This window comes from Tachysurus fulvidraco, chromosome 26, assembly GCF_022655615.1.
Source record: "Tachysurus fulvidraco isolate hzauxx_2018 chromosome 26, HZAU_PFXX_2.0, whole genome shotgun sequence".
Taxonomy (NCBI): domain Eukaryota; kingdom Metazoa; phylum Chordata; class Actinopteri; order Siluriformes; family Bagridae; genus Tachysurus; species Tachysurus fulvidraco.
The window spans coordinates 13,828,125-13,849,096 of NC_062543.1; the positions used below are offsets into that span (position 1 = coordinate 13,828,125).

At 36.4% G+C, this 20,972-nt stretch overlaps 1 protein-coding gene and 4 long non-coding RNA genes across 5 annotated transcripts in view; 2 read left to right on the top strand and 3 right to left on the bottom strand.

Annotated features, from left to right (window-relative positions):
- LOC113636639 (trichohyalin-like) overlaps positions 1–20,972 on the top strand; it is a 501,252-nt gene that overhangs the window by 209,111 nt on the left and 271,169 nt on the right. The window lies entirely within an intron of this gene.
- Positions 678–3,639, top strand: LOC125140320. The gene is made up of 3 exons (XR_007139621.1): positions 678–926; positions 1,200–1,270; positions 3,232–3,639. It is a non-coding gene; the product is annotated as an uncharacterized LOC125140320 (long non-coding RNA).
- Positions 3,268–10,967, bottom strand: LOC125140333. Its single transcript, XR_007139639.1, has 2 exons — positions 10,890–10,967; positions 3,268–3,730 (listed from the first exon to the last, which is right to left on the bottom strand). It is a non-coding gene; the product is annotated as an uncharacterized LOC125140333 (long non-coding RNA).
- On the bottom strand, positions 13,126–14,482 carry LOC125140337. The gene is made up of 2 exons (XR_007139644.1): positions 13,477–14,482; positions 13,126–13,192 (listed from the first exon to the last, which is right to left on the bottom strand). It is a non-coding gene; the product is annotated as an uncharacterized LOC125140337 (long non-coding RNA).
- Positions 15,374–17,294, bottom strand: LOC113653788. Its single transcript, XR_007139636.1, has 2 exons — positions 16,858–17,294; positions 15,374–16,573 (listed from the first exon to the last, which is right to left on the bottom strand). It is a non-coding gene; the product is annotated as an uncharacterized LOC113653788 (long non-coding RNA).

The window sequence follows — 20,972 nt, forward strand, 5'->3', positions numbered from 1 at the left end:
ATGTGTCAAATTTCAAGTTAATCTAAGCACGCCAAAAGCCTTAAATATGCTTGAAATAAAAGTAAACACGATGCCATGTCAACAGTGTTTGAGATATCAAAAATCTGTTCGCAATTTCGCATCTCTAATATCTCTGCGTCATGGTGGCGAAGTCTGGTCTCAATTGCATGAACCCCCTAGGAGGAGCATTTAAAAAGTTACCGAATGCAGCTGTCAAAAAATCCACCTTTGTCTACATCATCACTCTAAACGTAAGACCTACCAGTTTCTGAAGTTTTGGGAATTTTCGTGTATAGCTTATTTTGTATTATTATTATTATTATTATTATTATTATTATTATTATTATTATTATTATTAGTAGTAGTAGTAGTAGTAGTAGTAGTATACATGTATATAATAAGACCTAATAAGGCTGAACCCAGCGGGTGTCATGTATATATATCCACTCGGAGGCATTAACCAGTTGGTTCTTTTATTACTCGTGAACATATATACACGTGTAATTATAACATGACACTAAACATGTGCTTTTCTCGCGAACTCCCTTTTTCTGCATCTCTGCCGACTCTCGGCTCTGTCGCTCTCCGAGGCCCCCTAAAGGTTGGATGTTGTAACACACACAATAATATGTAATACCCTCACAGGGGCGTGGTTATCGGAGGCGAAGGGGCGGAGCTTTGTCTCAGTTCTCTGTAATGAAGGTGAAAGTGAAAATAGTTTTCGACTCTCAGACAGAGTCACTGCACCATTACACTTCCTGCTGTAACGGACTGATACAGGAGGAATATATGTGTATATGTAGACAGGGGACATTTTAAACACGGTGTTTAAACACTAATGAGTTAAATACCGAATATGTGGCGCTCTGAAATGTGGAAACACTTCAGTTAAAGTATCAGATGTGTTTATATGAGGAATAGGAAAGGTAAGAGGAGTTAGCATCATGCTAAAGTACAAGCTAATCTCAAACGTATCCAATTGTGTGTAATTCCTTACCTTCTTATCATGTATTTGTGTTAAACATGAGCCTCTCTCTCTCTCTCTCTCTCTCTCTCTCTCTCTCTCTCTCTCTCTCTCTCTCTCTCTCTCTCTCTCTCTCTTACTTTCTTTCTCTCTCTCTCTCTCTCTCTCTCTCTCTCTCTCTCTCTCTCTCTCTCTCTCTCTCTCTGTGTGTGTGTGTGTGTGTGTGTGTGTTTAGGATTTTATTAGTCTGAATCTACAGAAACTTATATTTCAAGAAAAGAACAGAGGAGATTACAGTAAAGATGTGTAAGTGTTCCTGACCTCCACACTGTATAAACTCCACATCATCGTCTGTGTTTCTCATCTCAGTACATAAACACACTCAGTATTCAGTGTGAGATTCAGTATACAGGCTGCTAATGTGGAGTGAAGATCATTTGAGTTGAATTAACAGTAACTCTATTTTTCACTCTTCTACACACCTGCACAAGGGCTTAAAAGCAGCAGCTTGTACAAATATGAAGTAACGAGGGATTTATTTATCTAATTTTATTTATCTATTAATCAGAGATATACTGAATGTCAGTTTAAACTAAAACAAACTTTTTTTTACATCAGAGAGGAAATTACATTACACAATAATGTGTCATTTAAATTATTACAATTTCTGTATATCCAGTAGATCAGACTACATCACTGCCAAATACAGCACTGAGAACCAAACTACACACATTTAGTTAAAGGTAGAGGAAAAAAACAGTCTGGCTGATGATTAAGACTTTTGGTGTAAGTATATCTGTCTAGTGGCTAATGTGAGATGTATAACAGTCCAGAGAACACAGATTAGCTAGTCATGTAGTCAGTTTAGATCCTGCTAACATACTGTGTATGTATATCTCTACTTCTGTAAGTGTGTAAATTCAGACTGGAGACTAATATCAGGAGTTACAGGTTGTAGTGTTGTACTTTTACAACATGAATTGTTTTAAAACTAACACAGTAAGGTACAGACCTGGAGAACACAAACTGTATTGTCCTTATAACTGTGTTATTAACATGAAATGAGAAACTGAACGACTCCCACTACAATGTAGACTCTCATCTTTCATTAGTCGTGTTTACACACAAAGATTTTTACCAGTATGAATGAATTCAGCCAGACTGCAGATTCCTAATGAACTGTTTCTGTGTGTCTTAAAATGGACTCTTTTCATTTACATACATGTTACATGTGATCTGATCCAAATCTATCTTGGTGCTCAGAGCTCTAGGTTAGTGCTTCTGAATGATTAAATCATTTATCACTATATTTTAAAATAGAAAGTATTAATCAGGGAAGAATCGATATCACACAAACACACTCACTATTATTATAAACAGATTAAAATCTCTAACATGAGCTGTGTTTTTTGTACAACATTTTATTACATGATTCACACTCACATGTACAGAACACACAAGCTGTATCCCATAAAGAAAATGACGCCCTCTAGTGGCTGTCTGCAGTACCATTATTAACTCCTCCAGTTCCCATGTTAGTGAATGGAACATGATCCAAACTTTCATTTAATTTACAGCTCCACAGTCATTTTTATGAGCTCAGATCATCTTAATATCTCCTCCATATTTTCCCTACAATAAATGTGTTTTATAAGATTTATATGGTGATAATTAACAGGACAGTGTTGATGAGGTTGACTAAGGCAGCTAACACTAACTCAGATTCATACTAATTTATTGTGTGTATGATTTTAGATAACACTAGCAGTAGCTTGTTAAGGTTAACCAATCACTTGTTTTTAAATGAACTGCACTGACAGAATGAGTGGAGAATAAGAGCGAACTTCTTCATTCAGATGAGTAACGTACTGCAGCTCAAATCAGTAATTCATGAGTCAAAGCTCTAAAACTTTCTCCTAACAATGATAAGATTAATATTCCTGTGCAAATTATAACAGTACAGTTTTACATGTTACATTTTTATTACTAACACTGTATTAACTTTGAGGTAACTGATGCAGTGTTTTTAGCTTCCCTGTGATTGGGTCTGGGTTTTAATACATGACGACACCTCAGTTTTCTGAAATAATGATTCACTATCTGTTGTTATATTTTATTAAAATTGTTAAAATTGTAGTTGAACATCTTTGAAAGCACAGAGTGAAGATTGTTTCTCAGCTGTTCTGACTGTAAATCATAAGTTTTTCTCATTGTATTTTATCTAACATTACATTTCTCTCTGTTGTTTTACATGATACTTCTCACAGTTAGGGTAAGTAAATAACTCGACTTCACACTAATAGTAAAAGCTGATATTTTATTAACTTATCACATATATTACATTTTAATCCAGGAATCAAATAGAAACATAAAGATGATTTTCAGATCATGTTTATGTGAAGGAGTCTGATCAGTAAGTGAGATTCCACTTCCATCAGTCAGCTTCTTTCCCACAATGCACCTGTGTGTAACCTCACTGCAGTGTAATAATGTACAGAGACGTTTACTGTGTCGAGTAAAAGACACAACAAAGACACAGCATATAACACACACCACTGACAGACTCCATCAGAATGTTACACAATAAACATAAATCACAGCTTTAACAGTTTTCAGTGTTTGTAGACAGAATAATTGTCATCAGTCGCTCTGCGTAACAATCACACCATGTTTTGTAAAAGCACCGAAGAGTCGACTCGGCCTGGCGTTTAGTGTCTTTAAGCTAACGGTAGTAAGTCGTGTTAATGCACACAGCATAAAGACAACCTGACTGAAATGATAACAGAAGGAGATCACGCATCTTCTCTAATCTACTGCGACATGTCACATGCTGTCATAACCAGTATATAGACGAGGCAGCAGTAAAGAACATCATTCTGTTATCTGTTCAGGTTTTACATTGATAAATGTCTGTGTTTATAATTAAAGGAAGTGAGAATCTGATATTCTGTATATTCCTTTATCTACTACAATAGCACAGAGATATATTACAAAATATTTCACTATATATTTACAATACACAGGGGGAAATGTACAAATACTGACATACTGTATATTGGTAAAGACATGCAGAGATCAGAAAATAGGATTTTCCAATAAATCACAAGATATTTCTCTTCCTTAAGGGGAACTAGCGGTATATTAGCACAATGCTACATGATACAGATTTACTGTGTGTGATGACTGACTGTTGTCTAGTTTTCCTCTTTTTTATTAAGACACACATCAGCTGTGTTTTAACCAGAGTAACAGTTACTTTCCACATTTTCACATGGAACAATTCACATTTGTAATCATGCATAAAATCTTCACACTGTTTTATTTACTTTCACAGGCTTTACAGAGTTGTGAGTATAAACCCCTTTTCTGTGCTAGTGATGTCTTGATGCTGCATGAATAATATATTTATTGTTCAGATGAAATAGATTAGACTGTGCTGTGTGTTCAGAGTGCAATAGCACATAGATATCTGAGCATCATGAGCATAGTGTAGTGAATACAACAGACTGTGATCTCTAACAGAACATTCATCATGCTGGTGTCTAGTTTGTCATTTAGTGTTGTACAGACACACAAATCTGACCTACACACTGATACTGAGAGAAAAAGCTGAAGGTTTTATAACAAACAGTCATTAGTGAATACAATCTAATCTACTAAAGCTAATAATCAGAGACTGACTCATTATCAGTTTAAACTGAAACAGAGACATTTTTACATCAGAGAGGAAATTAAATTACATATCAAACACATCCAGGAGAAACTGGTGATTATAGCAATAAGAACCAAAACATTACAAACTCCAGGTAATATTGGTCTGTTAGTTTGTTCTGTAGATTAATGAGCAAAGAAACTCCAATATTTTCTACACAATGAATAAACACCATGTATAACGATTAAACATAAACCTCAGTGAAAGTCTGTAGAGATCTGAGACACAGAACAAAAATCCACCAGCATGACCTCAGTGTCTTTATCCAATAGACAGATAAACACACAGATAAAGTTCAAGAGCAAAGGAGCAGATTCCAGTTTGTTAAAAAGTAGATGATGGACAGATGAGACAAAGACTAAGCTGTAGCAGAGTGATGAAAAGAGGAAAGTGTGAAGTGAAAAGAAAACTGTTCATGATCCAAATCAAAGCAGCACTTCTGTGAAACATGGAGACATGGACATTTATGGAAGACAGTAGAACTTGTCTTTATTTTTCCCTGATACAGATAGAAATGGGGTTAAAATATGGTGATGTTCAGCATTTTCACTTCATATGGAGTGTTTTATTCAGCAGCTGATCACAGATCTGTGTTACTGCACTGAGTAAAAACACCTCATGAAGTCTTTCATTATTTAATATAAACTATTTATAATGATTCACTATCTGTTGTTATATTTTATTAAAATAGTTAAAATTGTAGCTGAACATCTTTGAAAGCACAGAGTGAAGATTGTTTATCAGCTGTTCTGACTGTAAATCATAAGTTTTTCTCATTGTATTTTATCTAACATTACATTTCTCTGTTGTTTTACATGATACTTCTCACAGGGGTAAGTAAATAACTCGACTTCACACTAATAGTAAAAGCTGATATTTTATAAACTTATCACATATATTACATTTTAATCCAGGAATCAAATAGAAACAAAAAAATAAGTAATAGATACAAAAAGTTTACACACCTCGTTGAAATTGCAGGGTTTTTGTGTAATAAATGAAAACAAAAAAAAATCATATCAGAAACTTTTCCACTTTTATAGTGAAATTGCAACTTATATATTAAAGTTATTTTAGGATAAAAAAAAACAAAAATGTACAATAACCTGGTTGTATAAGTTGACACACCCCTAAATTAATACTTATTAGAAGCACCTTTAGATTTGATCACATCATTCAATCTTTTTTAAGAGTTATAACAAGAGAGTTGTTATCAGTTTAACTCTTCGTTACTCGGCAATATTTTGCCTTTCATCCTTGTAAACGCATTCCGACTCTGTCATATTGTCTGGGCATCTCCTGTGCACAGCCCTCTTCAGGTCACCCCACAGATTTTTGATTGGATTGGGATCTGGACTCTGAGCTCTGAGATAGATATTATTATTATGAGTAGTAGTAGGGCTGCCCTTTGTCACCGGTCCTGTTCATTATTTATATGGACAGGATTTCTAGGCACAGTCGGGGGCCGGAGAGAGTCCGGTTTGGGGACCACAGGATTTCGTCTCTGCTTTTTGCAGATGATGTCCTGTTGGCTCCATCAAATCAGGACCTTCAGCGTGCACTGGGACGGTTTGCAGCTGAGTGTGAAGCGGCGGGGATGAGAATCAGCACTTCCAAGTCCGAGGCCATGATTCTCAGCCGGAAAAGGGTGGCATGTCCCCTTCAGGTTGTTGGAGAGCTCCTGCCTCAAGTGGAGGAGTTTAAGTATCTTTGAGTCTTGTTCACGAGTGAGGGAAGGACGGAGCGGGAGATCGACAGGCGGATCTGTATATCCTCTGCAGTGATGCGGTCGATATACCGGTCTGTTTTGGTGAAGATAGAGCTGAGCTGCAAGGCGAAGCCCTTTATTTACCAGTCGATCTACTTTCCTACCCTCACCGATAGTCATGAGCTTTGGGTCATGACCGAAAGGACAAGATCCCGGATACAGGCAGCCGAAAGGAGTTTCCTCCGTAGGATGGCTGGGCGCTCCCTTAGAGATAGGGTGAGGAGCTCGGTCACTCGGGAGGAGCTCAGAGTAGAGCCGCTGCTCCTCCACATCGAGAGGAGTCAACTGAGGTGGCTCGGGCATCTGTTCCGGATGCCTCCTGGACGCCTCCCTGGGGAGGTGTTCCGGGCATGTCCAAACGGGAGGAGGGTCCAGGGAAGACCTACTGTAGGATACGCTGAAGGGACTATGTCTCTCGGCTGGCCTGGGAATGCCTTGGTTTTCCCCCGGAAGAGCTGGAGGAAGTGTCTGGGGAGAGGGACGTCTGGGCGTCCCTGCTTAGACAGCTGCCACCACGACCCGGCCCCGGATAAGCGGTAGAAAATGGATGAATGGATGAATTTTTAACAAGAGTTTGAACGTGATTGGTCGATTCTGAACACTGCCCCATTAGCAATTAGTAAAGGGTGTGCAAACTTATACAATAGGGTTAGTGTACATTTTTATTAAAGAGAGAAAAACAGAAGATGATCACGCATCTTCTCTAATCTACTGCGACATGTCACATGCTGTCGTAACCAGTATATAGACGAGGCAGCAGTAAAGAACATCATTCTGTTATCTGTTCAGGTTTTACATTGATAAATGTCTGTGTTTATAATTAAAGGAAGTGAGAATCTGATATTCTGTATATTCCTTTATCTACTACAATAGCACAGAGATATATTACAAAATATTTCACTATATATTTAAAATACACAGGGGGAAATGTACAAATACTGACATACTGTATATTGGTAAAGACATGCAGAGATCAGAAAATAGGATTCACTGTGGGGATGGAGATCTTCTGTTGATGTGGTTTCTTTGTGCCGAACATTTCCTTTGCTTTTATGGCCAAAAGGTTTAACTTTAGTTTCATCAGACCATAAAACATTATTCCACATAGTTTTGGGAGATTGGATATATTTTGTTGATAACTTTAGCCAGCCTTGGACATTTTTTTTTAACAAAACTGATTTCCATCTTATCACTCTAACCTGTAGTTCAGACATATGAAGAATCTTATATTGGGCATCTTGACAGCCTCCCTGACCAGATTTATGATGGACTTCTGAATAATTTCATAGGCTTTAGAGTTTGTTGATTATTGTTGTTACGATCCCAAATGATGTTTAGGGGTATGGTTGGGAAGGTAACAAAATGGAATGATTATAAAGTCAGATTTCTGCTGTGTATGTGGCAATCAACGACAAGGACAACAAATAGGGGGCAAAATCTGTCTCTATTATCATACAAGTGGTGCTGACAAAGGTGATAACATTCACGATATCTACAGAAAAAAGATAACAAAAAACACAAATGGGAAAAGAGACACGAGCGGTGCCAAAACAAAGAAATAAGCAAAACAAAACCGCGCTAACATAAACTTAACCCTCTAACCTGAACTAGAAAGGAAAGTAATAAAACAAATCTTCAGCGTCGATGACGCCCCAACTAACCTATACTTCCTATCCAAACAAAAGGTACAGAGGGTGGCGCGCGCTCCTAACCTAGTGTGTCTAATACAGAAAAGCTTACCTACGTGTTGTACAATATGTCATGTGAAGTACTCACCTGTCCAGTTTTCCCCAATATAAACAAATTCACATCCACAAAGAGAATAAACACAAGCATACAGATGCAGAACGAGTGATTAACGAGTCACATACACAAAGTGACTAACGAGTCACATACACAAAGTGACTAACGAGTCACATACACAAAGTGACTAACGAGTCACATACACAAAGTGACTAACGAGTCACATACACAAAATGAAAAACAAGTCACATACACAAAATGAAAAACGAGTCACATACACAAAGTGACTAACGAGTCACATACACAAAATGAAAAACAAGTCACATACACAAAATGAAAAACGAGTCACATACACAAAGTGACTAACGAGTCACATACACAAAATGAAAAACAAGTCACATACACAAAATGAAAAACGAGTCACATACACAAAGTGACTAACGAGTCACATACACAAAATGAAAAACGAGTCACATACACAAAGTGACTAACAAGTTGGGATACATGAACAGTCTGACATACTAAAACCGAATGAACAACAACATAGCTCTCTAACAAATTTAGCACACTTCTTCTTTCTCCTTCTGTTTCTGTTTCTGATTCTAATCGTGATTCTGTTTCTGGTTGATTGGTGGATCGACGGGTGATGTCACACAGGATAATGAAGATTGACAGGAGATGTCCAATGGTAGGGATCTGAAAAGGTAGATAGTGGAGCAAAGAGAGAGACAGAGAAAGAACAAACAAAACACCGAACTCACAAGTATAGAACGTAACAATTGTCTTTCCAGTGTTCCATGGTATATTCACTGTCTTGAAATTTGTTTGTAACCCTCTCCTAATTGATATTTCTCAACAATGAGATCCTGTACCTGCTTTGTCAGCTCTTTGCAGCCCCATGGCTTTTCCAGTTACTAAAATGAACAATCCTACAGGACCAGCTGTACTTTATTTGGTGTCCATCAGTCATTTGAATTGACAGCAGGTATCTTCTAGTTGGTATTTAACAAAAGTTTGAACGTGATTGGTTGATTCTGAATACTGCCACATTAGCAATTTGAAAAGGGTGTGTAAACTTATGCAACAAGGTTAATGTACATTTTTTATTAAAGAGAGAAAAACAGAAGGAGATCACGCATCTTCTCTAATCTACTGCGACATGTCACATGCTGTCGTAACCAGTATATAAACGAGGCAGCAGTAAAGAACATCATTCTGTTATCTGTTCAGGTTTTACATTGATAAATGTCTGTGTTTATAATTAAAGGAAGTGAGAATCTGATATTCTGTATATTCCTTTATCTACTACAATAGCACAGAGATATATTACAAAATATTTCACTATATATTTAAAATACACAGGGGGAAATGTACAAATACTGACATACTGTATATTGGTAAAGACATGCAGAGATCAGAAAATAGGATTTTCCAGTAAATCACAAGATATTTCTCTTCCTTAATGGGAACTAGCGGTATATTAGCACAATGCTACAAGATACAGATTTACTGTGTGTGATGACTGATTGTTGTCTAGTTTTCCTCTTTTTTATTAAGACACACATCAGCTGTGTTTTAACCAGAGTAACAGTTACTTTAGACATTTTCACATGGAACAATTCACATTTGTAATCATGCATAAAATCTTCACACTGTTTTATTTACTTTCACAGGCTGAACAGAGACGTGAGTATAAACCCCTTTTCTGTGCTAGTGATGTCTTGATGCTGCATGAATAATATATTTATTGTTCAGATGAAATAGATTAGACTGTGCTGTGTGTTCAGAGTGCAATAGCACATAGATATCTGAGCATCATGAGCATAGTGTAGTGAACACAACAGACTGTGATCTCTAACAGAACATTCATCATGCTGGTGTCTAGTTTGTCATTTAGTGTTGTACAGACACACAAATCTGACCTACACACTGATACTGAGAGAGAAAAAGCTGAAGGTTTTATAACAAACAGTCATTAGTCATAAAAACACCTCATGAAGTCTTTCATTATTTAATATAAACTATTTATAATGATTCACTATGTGTTATATTTTATAAAAAGAGTTAAAATTGTAGTTGAACATCTTTGAAAGCACAGAGTGAAGATTGTTTATCAGCTGTTCTGACTGTAAATCATAAGTTTTTCTCATTGTATTTTATCTAACATTACATTTCTCTCTGTTGTTTTACATGATACTTCTCACAGTGGTAAGTAAATAACTCGACTTCACACTAATAGTAAAAGCTGATATTTTATTAACTTATCACATATATTACATTTTAATCCAGGAATCAAATAGAAACATAAAGATGATTTTCAGATCATGTTTATGTGAAGGAGTCTGATCAGTAAGTGAGATTCCACTTCCATCAGTCAGCGTCTTTCCCACAATGCACCTGTGTATAACCTCACTGCAGTGTAATAATGTACAGAGACGTTTACCGTGTCGAGTAAAAGACACAACAAACACGCAGCATATAACACACACCACTGACAGACTCCATCAGAATGTTACACAATAAACATAAATCACAGCTTTAACAGTTTTCAGTGTTTGTAGACAGAATAATTGTCATCAGTCGCTCTGCGTAACAATCACACCATGTTTTGTAAAAGCACTGAAGAGTCGACTCGGCCTGGCGTTTAGTGTCTTTAAGCTAACGATAGTAAGTCGTTTTAATGCACACAGCATAAAGACAACCTGACTGACCTGAGAACAGAAGTCCTTCACTTCATTTCTAAAACCTCCTTCATAGGAGAGAGGGATTTGGGAGTGAAAGAGAGAAAAACAGAAGGAGATCACGCATCTTCTCTAATCTACTGCGACATGTCACATGCTGTCGTAACCAGTATATAGACGAGGCAGCAGTAAAGAACATCATTCTCTTATCTGTTCAGGTTTTACATTGATAAATGTCTGTGTTTATAATTAAAGGAAGTGAGAATCTGATATTCTGTATATTCCCAATAGCACAGAGATATATTACAAAATATTTCACTATATATATAAAATACACAGAGTGGAAATGTACAAATACTGACATACTGTATATTGGTAAAGACATGCAGAGATCAGAAAATAGGATTTTCCAATAAATCACAAGATATTTCTCTTCCTTAAGGGGAACTAGCGGTATATTAGCACAATGCTACATGATACAGATTTACTGTGTGTGATGACTGATTGTTGTCTAGTTTTCGTCTTTTTTATTAAGACACACATCAGCTGTGTTTTAACCAGAGTAACAGTTACTTTCCACATTTTGACATGGAAACAATTCACATTTGTAATCATGCATAAAATCTTCACACTGTTTTATTTACTTTCACAGGTTCGACTAGAGACGTGAGTATAAACCCCTTTTCTGTGCTAGTGATGTCTTGATGCTGCATGAATAATATATTTATTGTTCAGATGAAATAGATTAGACTGTGCTGTGTGTTCAGAGTGCAATAGCACATAGATATCTGAGCATCATGAGCATAGTGTAGTGAACACAACAGACTGTGATCTCTAACAGAACATTCATCATGCTGGTGTCTAGTTTGTCATTTAGTGTTGTACAGACACACAAATCTGACCTACACACTGATACTGAGAGAGAAAAAGCTGAAGGTTTTATAAGAAACAGTCATTAGTTATAAAAACACCTCACAAAGTCTTTCATTATTTAACATAAACAATTTATAATGATTCACTATGTGTTATATTTATAAAAAGAGTTAAAATTGTAGCTGAACGTCTTTGAAAGCACAGAGTGAAGATTGTTTATCAGCTGTTCTGACTGTAAATCATAAGTTTTTCTCATTGTATTTTATCTAACATTACATTTCTCTCTGTTGTTTTACATGATACTTGTCACAGGGGAGGTAAGTAAATGACTCGACTTCACACTAATAGTAAAAGCTGATATTTTATAAACTTATCACATATTTTACATTTTAATCCAGGAATCAAATAGAAAGAAAAAAATAAGTAATAGATATAAAAAGTTTACACACCTCGTTGAAATTGCAGGGTTTTTGTGTAATAAATGAAATCAAGAAAAATCATATCAGAAACTTTTCCATTTTTATAGTGAAATTGCAACTTATATATTAAAGTTAGTTTAGGGTAAAAAAAATAAAAATGTACAATAACCTTGTTGTATAAGCTGACACACCCCTAAATTTATACTTATTTGAAGCACCTTTAGATTTTAGATCTCCTGTGCACAGCCCTCTTCAGGTCACCCCACAGATTTTTGATTGGATTTGGATCTGGACTTGTTTTGGTGGAGTCATTCCTTTGTTGATTTGTGGGTGTGCTTCAGGTCATTGTCCTGCTGAAAGGTGAAATTCCTCCTCATCTTAGGTGTTTTAGCAGAAGCCCTAAGGTTTTGCACCAAATCTGACTGGTATTTGGAGCTATTCATTATTACCTCCAGTCTGATTAAAGCCCCAGTTCCAGCTGAAGAAAAGCAGCCCCAAACAATGATGCTGCCACCTCCATGCTTCACTGTGGGGATGGAGATCTTCTGTTGATGTGGTTTCTTTGTGCCGAACATTTCCTTTGCTTTTATGGCCAAAAGGTTTAACTTTAGTCTCATCAGACCATAAAACATTATTCCACATAGTTTTGGGAGATTGGATATATTTTGTTGATAACTTTAGCCAGCCTTGGACATTTTTTTTTAACAAAACTGATTTCCATCTTATCACTCTAACCTGTAGTTCAGACATATGAAGAATCTTATATTGGGCATCTTGACAGCCTCCCTCCCTGACCAGATTTATGATGGACTTCTGAATAATTTCATAGGCTTTAGAGTTTGTTGATTATTGTTGTTACGATCCCAAATAATGTTTAGGGGTATGGTTGGGAAGGTAACAATATGGAATGATTATAAAGTTAGATTTCTGCTGTGTATGTGGCAATCAACGACAAGGACAACAAATAGTGGGCAAAATCTGTCTCTATTATCATACAAGTGGTGCTGACAAAGGTGATAACATTCAGGATATCTACAGAAAAAAGATAACAAAAAACACAAATGGGAAAAGAGACACGAGCGGTGCCAAAACAAAGAAATAAGCAAAACAAAACCGCGCTAACTTAAACTTAACCCTCTAACCTGAACTAGAAAGGAAAGTAATAAAACAAATCCTCAGCATCGATGACGCCCCAACTAACCTATACTTCCTATCCAAACAAAAGGTACAGAGGGTGGCGCGCGCTCCTAACCTAGTGTGTCTAATACAGAAAAGCTTACCTACGTGTTGTACAATATGTCATGTGAAGTACTCACCTGTCTAGTTTTCCCCAATATAAACAAATTCACATCCACAAAGAGAATAAACACAAGCATACAGATGCAGAACGAGTGATTAACAAGTCACATACAAAGTGACTAACGAGTCACATACACAAAGTGACTAACGAGTCACATACACAAAGTGACTAACGAGTCACATACACAAAGTGACTAACGAGTCACATACACAAAATGAAAAACAAGTCACATACACAAAATGAAAAACAAGTCACATACACAAAGTGACTAACAAGATGGGATACATGAACAGTCTGACATACTAAAAACAAATGAACAACAACATAGCTCTCTAACAAATTTAGCACACTTCTTCTTTCTCCTTCTGTTTCTGTTTCTGATTCTAATCGTGATTCTGTTTCTGGTTGATTGGTGGATCGATGGGTGATGTCACACAGGATAATGAAGATTGACAGGAGATGTCCAATGGTAGGGATCTGAAAAGGTAGATAGTGGAGCAAAGAGAGAGACAGAGAAAGAACAAACAAAACACCGAACCCACAAGTATAAAATGTAACAATTGTCTTTCCAGTGTTCCATGGTATATTCACTGTCTTGAAATTTGTTTGTAACCCTCTCCTAATTGATATTTCTCAACAATGAGATCCTGTACCTGCTTTGTCAGCTCTTTGCAGCCCCATGGCTTTTCCAGTTACTAAAATGAACAATCCTACAGGAACAGCTGTACTTTATTTGGTGTCCATCAGTCACTTTAATTGACAGCAGGTATCTTCTAGTTGGTATTTAACAAAAGTTTGAACGTGATTGGTCGATTCTGAACACTGCCACATTAGCAATTAGAAAAGGTGTGTAAACTTATGCAACAGGGTTAATGTACATTTTTATTAAAGAGAGAAAAACAGAAGGAGATCACACATCTTCTCTAATCTACTGCGACATGTCACATGCTGTCGTAACCAGTATATAGACGAGGCAGCAGTAAAGAACATCATTCTCTTATCTGTTCAGGTTTTACATTGATAAATGTCTGTGTTTATAATTAAAGGAAGTGAGAATCTGATATTCTGTATATTCCCAATAGCACAGAGATATATTACAAAATATTTCACTATATATATAAAATACACAGAGTGGAAATGTACAAATACTGACATACTGTATATTGGTAAAGACATGCAGAGATCAGAAAATAGGATTTTCCAATAAATCACAAGATATTTCTCTTCCTTAAGGGGAACTAGCGGTATATTAGCACAATGCTACATGATACAGATTTACTGTGTGTGATGACTGATTGTTGTCTAGTTTTCGTCTTTTTTATTAAGACACACATCAGCTGTGTTTTAACCAGAGTAACAGTTACTTTCCACATTTTCACATGGAACAATTCACATTTGTAATCATGCATAAAATCTTCACACTGTTTTATTTACTTTCACAGGTTCGACTGAGACGTGAGTATAAACCCCTTTTCTGTGCTAGTGATGTCTTGATGCTGCATGAATAATATATTTATTGTTCAGATGAAATAGATTAGACTGTGCTGTGTGTTCAGAGTGCAATAGCACATAGATATCTGAGCATCATGAGCATAGTGTAGTGAACACAACAGACTGTGATCTCTAACAGAACATTCATCATGCTGGTGTCTAGTTTGTCATTTAGTGTTGTACAGACACACAAATCTGACCTACACACTGATACTGAGAGAGAAAAAGCTGAAGGTTTTATAAGAAACAGTCATTAGTTATAAAAACACCTCATGAAGTCTTTCATTATTTAACATAAACTATTTATAATGATTCACTATGTGTTATATTTATAAAAAGAGTTAAAATTGTAGCTGAACGTCTTTGAAAGCACAGAGTGAAGATTGTTTATCAGCTGTTCTGACTGTAAATCATAAGTTTTCCTCATTGTATTTTATCTAACATTACATTTCTCTCTGTTGTTTTACATGATACTTGTCACAGCGGTAAGTAAATAACTCGACTTCACACTAATAGTAAAAGCTGATATTTTATAAACTTATCACATATATTACATTTTAATCCAGGAATCAAATAGAAAGAAAAAAAATAAGTAATAGATATAAAAAGTTTACACACCTCGTTGAAATTGCAGGGTTTTTGTGTAATAAATGAAAACAAGAAAAATCATATCAGAAACTTTTCCATTTTTATAGTGAAATTGCAACTTGTTTATTAAAGTTATTTTAGGATTAAAAAAAAATAAAAATGTTCAATAACCTTGTTGTATAAGCTGACACACCCCTAAATTTATACTTATTTGAAGCACCTTTAGATTTTAGATCTCCTGTGCACAGCCCTCTTCAGGTCACCCCACAGATTTTTGATTGGATTTGGATCTGGACTTGTTTTGGTGGAGTCATTCCTTTGTTGATTTGTGGGTGTGCTTCAGGTCATTGTCCTGCTGAAAGGTGAAATTCCTCTTCATCTTAGGTGTTTTAGCAGAAGTCCTAAGGTTTTGCACCAAATCTGACTGGTATTTGGAGCTATTCATTATTACCTCCAGTCTGATTAAAGCCCCAGTTCCAGCTGAACAAAAGCAGCCCCAAACAATGATGCTGCCACCTCCATGCTTCACTGTGGGGATGGAGATCTTCTGTTGATGTGGTTTCTTTGTGCCGAACATTTCCTTTGCTTTTATGGCCAAAAGGTTTAACTTTAGTCTCATCAGACCATAAAACATTATTCCACATAGTTTTGGGAGATTGGATATATTTTGTTGATAACTTTAGCCAGCCTTGGACATTTTTTTTTAACAAAACTGATTTCCATCTTATCACTCTAACCTGTAGTTCAGACATATGAAGAATCTTATATTGGGCATCTTGACAGCCTCCCTCCCTGACCAGATTTATGATGGACTTCTGAATAATTTCATAGGCTTTAGAGTTTGTTGATTATTGTTGTTACGATCCCAAATGGTGTTTAGGGGTATGGTTGGGAAGGTAACAATATGGAATGATTATAAAGTCAGATTTCTGCTGTGTATGTGGCAATCAACGACAAGGACAACAAATAGGGGGCAAAATCTGTCTCTATTATCATACAAGTGGTGCTGACAAAGGTGATAACATTCACGATATCTACAGAAAAAAGATAACAAAAAACACAAATGGGAAAAGAGACACGAGCGGTGCCAAAACAAAGAAATAAGCAAAACAAAACCGCGCTAACTTAAACTTAACCCCCTAACCTGAACTAGAAAGGAAAGTAATAAAACAAATCCTCAGCATCGATGACGCCCCAACTAACCTATACTTCCTATCCAAACAAAAGGTACAGAGGGTGGCGCGCGCTCCTAACCTAGTGTGTCTAATACAGAAAAGCTTACCTACGTGTTGTACAATATGTCATGGGAAGTACTCACCTGTCCAGTTTTCCCCAATATAAACAAATTCACATCCACAAAGAGAATAAACACAAGCATACAGATGCAGAACGAGTGATTAACGAGTCACATACACAAAGTGACTAACGAGTCACATACACAAAGTGACTAACAAGTCACATACACAAAATGAAAAACGAGTCACATACACAAAGTGACTAACATGTTGGGATACATGAACAGTCTGACATACTAAAACCGAATGAACAACAACATAGCTCTCTAACAAATTTAGCACACTTCTTCTTTCTCCTTCTGTTTCTGTTTCTGATTCTAATCGTGATTCTGTTTCTGGTTGATTGGTGGATCGATGGGTGATGTCACACAGGATAATGAAGATTGACAGGAGATGTCCAATGGTAGGGATCTGAAAAGGTAGATAGTGGAGCAAAGAGAGAGACAGAGAAAGAACAAACAAAACACTGAACCCACAAGTATAGAACGTAACAATTGTCTTTCCAGTGTTCCATGGTATATTCTATGTCTTGAAATTTGTTTGTAACCCTCTCCTAATTGATATTTCTCAACAATGAGATCCTGTACCTGCTTTGTCAGCTCTTTGCAGCCCCATGGCTTTTCCAGTTACTAAAATGAACAATCCTACAGGAACAGCTGTACTTTATTTGGTGTCCATCAGTCACTTTAATTGACAGCAGGTATCTTCTAGTTGGTATTTAACAAAAGTTTGAACGTGATTGGTCGATTCTGAACACTGCCACATTAGCAATTTGAAAAGGGTGTGTAAACTTATGCAACAGGGTTAATGTACATTTTTATTAAAGAGAGAAAAACAGAAGGAGATCACGCATCTTCTCTAATCTATTGCGACATGTCACATGCTGTCGTAACCAGTATATAGACGAGGCAGCAGTAAAGAACATCATTCTGTTATCTGTTCAGGTTTTACATTGATAAATGTCTGTGTTTATAATTAATTAAAGGAAGTGAGAATCTGATATTCTGTATATTCCCAATAGCACAGAGATATATTACAAAATATTTCACTATATATTTAAAATACACAGAGTGGAAATGTACAAATACTGACATACTGTATATTGGTAAAGACATGCAGAGATCAGAAAATAGGATTTTCCAATAAATCACAAGATATTTCTCTTCCTTAAGGGGAACTAGCGGTATATTAGCACAATGCTACATGATACAGATTTACTGTGTGTGATGACTGACTGTTGTCTAGTTTTCCTCTTTTTTATTAAGACACACATCAGCTGTGTTTTAACCAGAGTAACAGTTACTTTAGACATTTTCACATGGAACAATTCACATTTGTAATCATGCATAAAATCTTCACACTGTTTTATTTACTTTCACAGATTCCTGTGTTACGTGAGTATAAACCCCTTTTCTGTGCTAGTGATGTCTTGATGCTGCATGAATAATATATTTATTGTTCAGATGAAATAGATTAGACTGTGCTGTGTGTTCAGAGTGCAATAGCACATAGATATCTGAGCATCATGAGCATAGTGTAGTGAACACAACAGACTGTGATCTCTAACAGAACATTCATCATGCTGGTGTCTAGTTTGTCATTCAGTGTTGTACAGACACACAAATCTGAGCTACACACTGATACTGAGAGAGAAAAAGCTGAAGGTTTTATAACAAACAGTCATTAGTCATAATAACACCTCATGAAGTCTTTCATTATTTATAAACTATTTATAATGATTCACTATGTGTTATATTTTATAAAAAGAGTTAAAATTGTAGCTGAACATCTTTGAAAGCACAGAGTGAAGATTGTTTATCAGCTGTTCTGACTGTAAATCATAAGTTTTTCTCATTGTATTTTATCTAACATTACATTTCTCTGTTGTTTTACATGATACTTCTCACAGCGGTAAGTAAATAACTCGACTTCACACTAATAGTAAAAGCTGATATTTTATTAACTTATCACATATATTACATTTTAATCCAGGAATCAAATAGAAACATACAGATGATTTTCAGATCATGTTTATGTGAAGGAGTCTGATCAGTAAGTGAGATTCCACTTCCATCAGTCAGCTTCTTTCCCACAATGCACCTGTGTGTAACCTCACTGCAGTGTAATAATGTACAGAGACGTTTACCGTGTCGAGTAAAAGACACAACAAACACGCAGCATATAACACACACCACTGACAGACTCCATCTGAATGTTACACAATAAACATAAATCACAGCTTTAACAGTTTTCAGTGTTTGTAAACAGAATAATTGTCATCAGTCACTCTGTGTAACAATCACACCATGTTTTGTAAAAGCACCGAAGAGTCGACTCGGCCTGGCGTTTAGTGTCTTTAAGCTAACGGTAGTAAGTCGTGTTAATGCACACAGCATAAAGACAACCTGACTGACCTGAGAACAGAAGTCCTTCACTTCATTTCTAAAACCTCCTTCATAGGAGAGAGGGATTTGGGAGTGAAAGAGAGAAAAACAGAAGGAGATCACGCATCTTCTCTAATCTACTGCGACATGTCACTTGCTGTTGTAACCAGTATATAGACGAGGCAGCAGTAAAGAACATCATTCTGTTATCTGTTCAGGTTTTACATTGATAAATGTCTGTGTTTATAATTAAAGGAAGTGAGAATCTGATATTCTGTATATTCCTTCATCTACTACAATAGCACAGAGATATATTACAAAATATTTCACTATATATTTAAAATACACAGGGGGAAATGTACAAATACTGACATACTGTATATTGGTAAAGACATGCAGAGATCAGAAAATAGGATTTTCCAATAAATCACAAGATATTTCTCTTCCTTAAGGGGAACTCAGAGCCGGTCTCCAAGTCGACACATCGCAGGGTGATCTCCACACTTAGACTTTTTGGTTACTAAAGACTGTTTTAGTTAAACTTAACTGTTAACTCTATAATTACTACAAAAATACTGAGAAAACTCCTCAGACCTGGATGAGAATGACTTCTTTATTGTGGTCAATCAGCCAACAAATTATATTTTGCCAAATTCACAGTATCAAACTGCCAAATTAAAAGTAACAAATTGCCAAATTCAAAGTATCAAATTGGCAAATTAAAAGTAACAAATTGCCAAATTAAAAGTAACAAATTGCCAAATTCAAAGTAACAAATGAAAACCCCCAAAAAGAGCATGTCATGCAAAATCAATCAAGAAAAACAAGAACTCTCGCGACGTCCTTGCAAAAATAAAAACCACCCACCTTGACCCGCGGACACGGGCACACGCCCGCCCGCACGCGCGCGCCCCCACACGCACACACACACACCTTCAACCCCGAAGAACCAAAAAAAACCTCAGACATCTTCTCAATATATACCCTGGTGCTCCTAGGAGCCCAGGTGCCATATCACCTTATTTACCGGCATTACCTCCTATGTTTTCTAAATACACTGACCCAATTTCCCCTTATTTCCCATTACCTTTCACCCATATGCCCATTTATGGATTTTCCTCCCCTTATTTTTCATGATCTCAGACTAAACACCTGGGCCTTCTTCGGTCTGCACAACAAGTTTATGAGCACCACATGCCCATTTATGGATTTTCCTCCCCTTATTTTTCAGGGCCTAGGTCTGTGGACCACTGTTTTTTTTTTCATTCTACATAACATGTTATTGCTATGGCCCAAGGTCTGAGAACCATGGTGTTCTTCATTTTCCATAACAATTTATGAGCTAAGGTCTGGGAACAATGGTCTTTTCCCTTCTACATAACAAGTTGTTATTACAAATGTGCTCAGACTGACTAGGCCTGACAGCCCCGAATCTGGTTGCAATAAACATCTTTGGCCTACAACATCACCTACATATGTCTTATGACAGCAATTGTAATATTTTGCAAGGCCTAATACTTTACTTTGGTTATAGTATTGTAAGGAATAATATTTTAATTATTTCTACTAAGATTTTTTCCAACATTCCCCCCTGTGAGACTGTAAAGTCTCACCAAACTTATGTTGCAGTGTTCTGGACTACCTTGTCATTTCCACTAACCCATATATCTATCTAATCACGACGACCTCTACCCCAACTTACAACAACTTACAACATTCCCCCACAACGAAAACAAAAAACCCATAATACATAA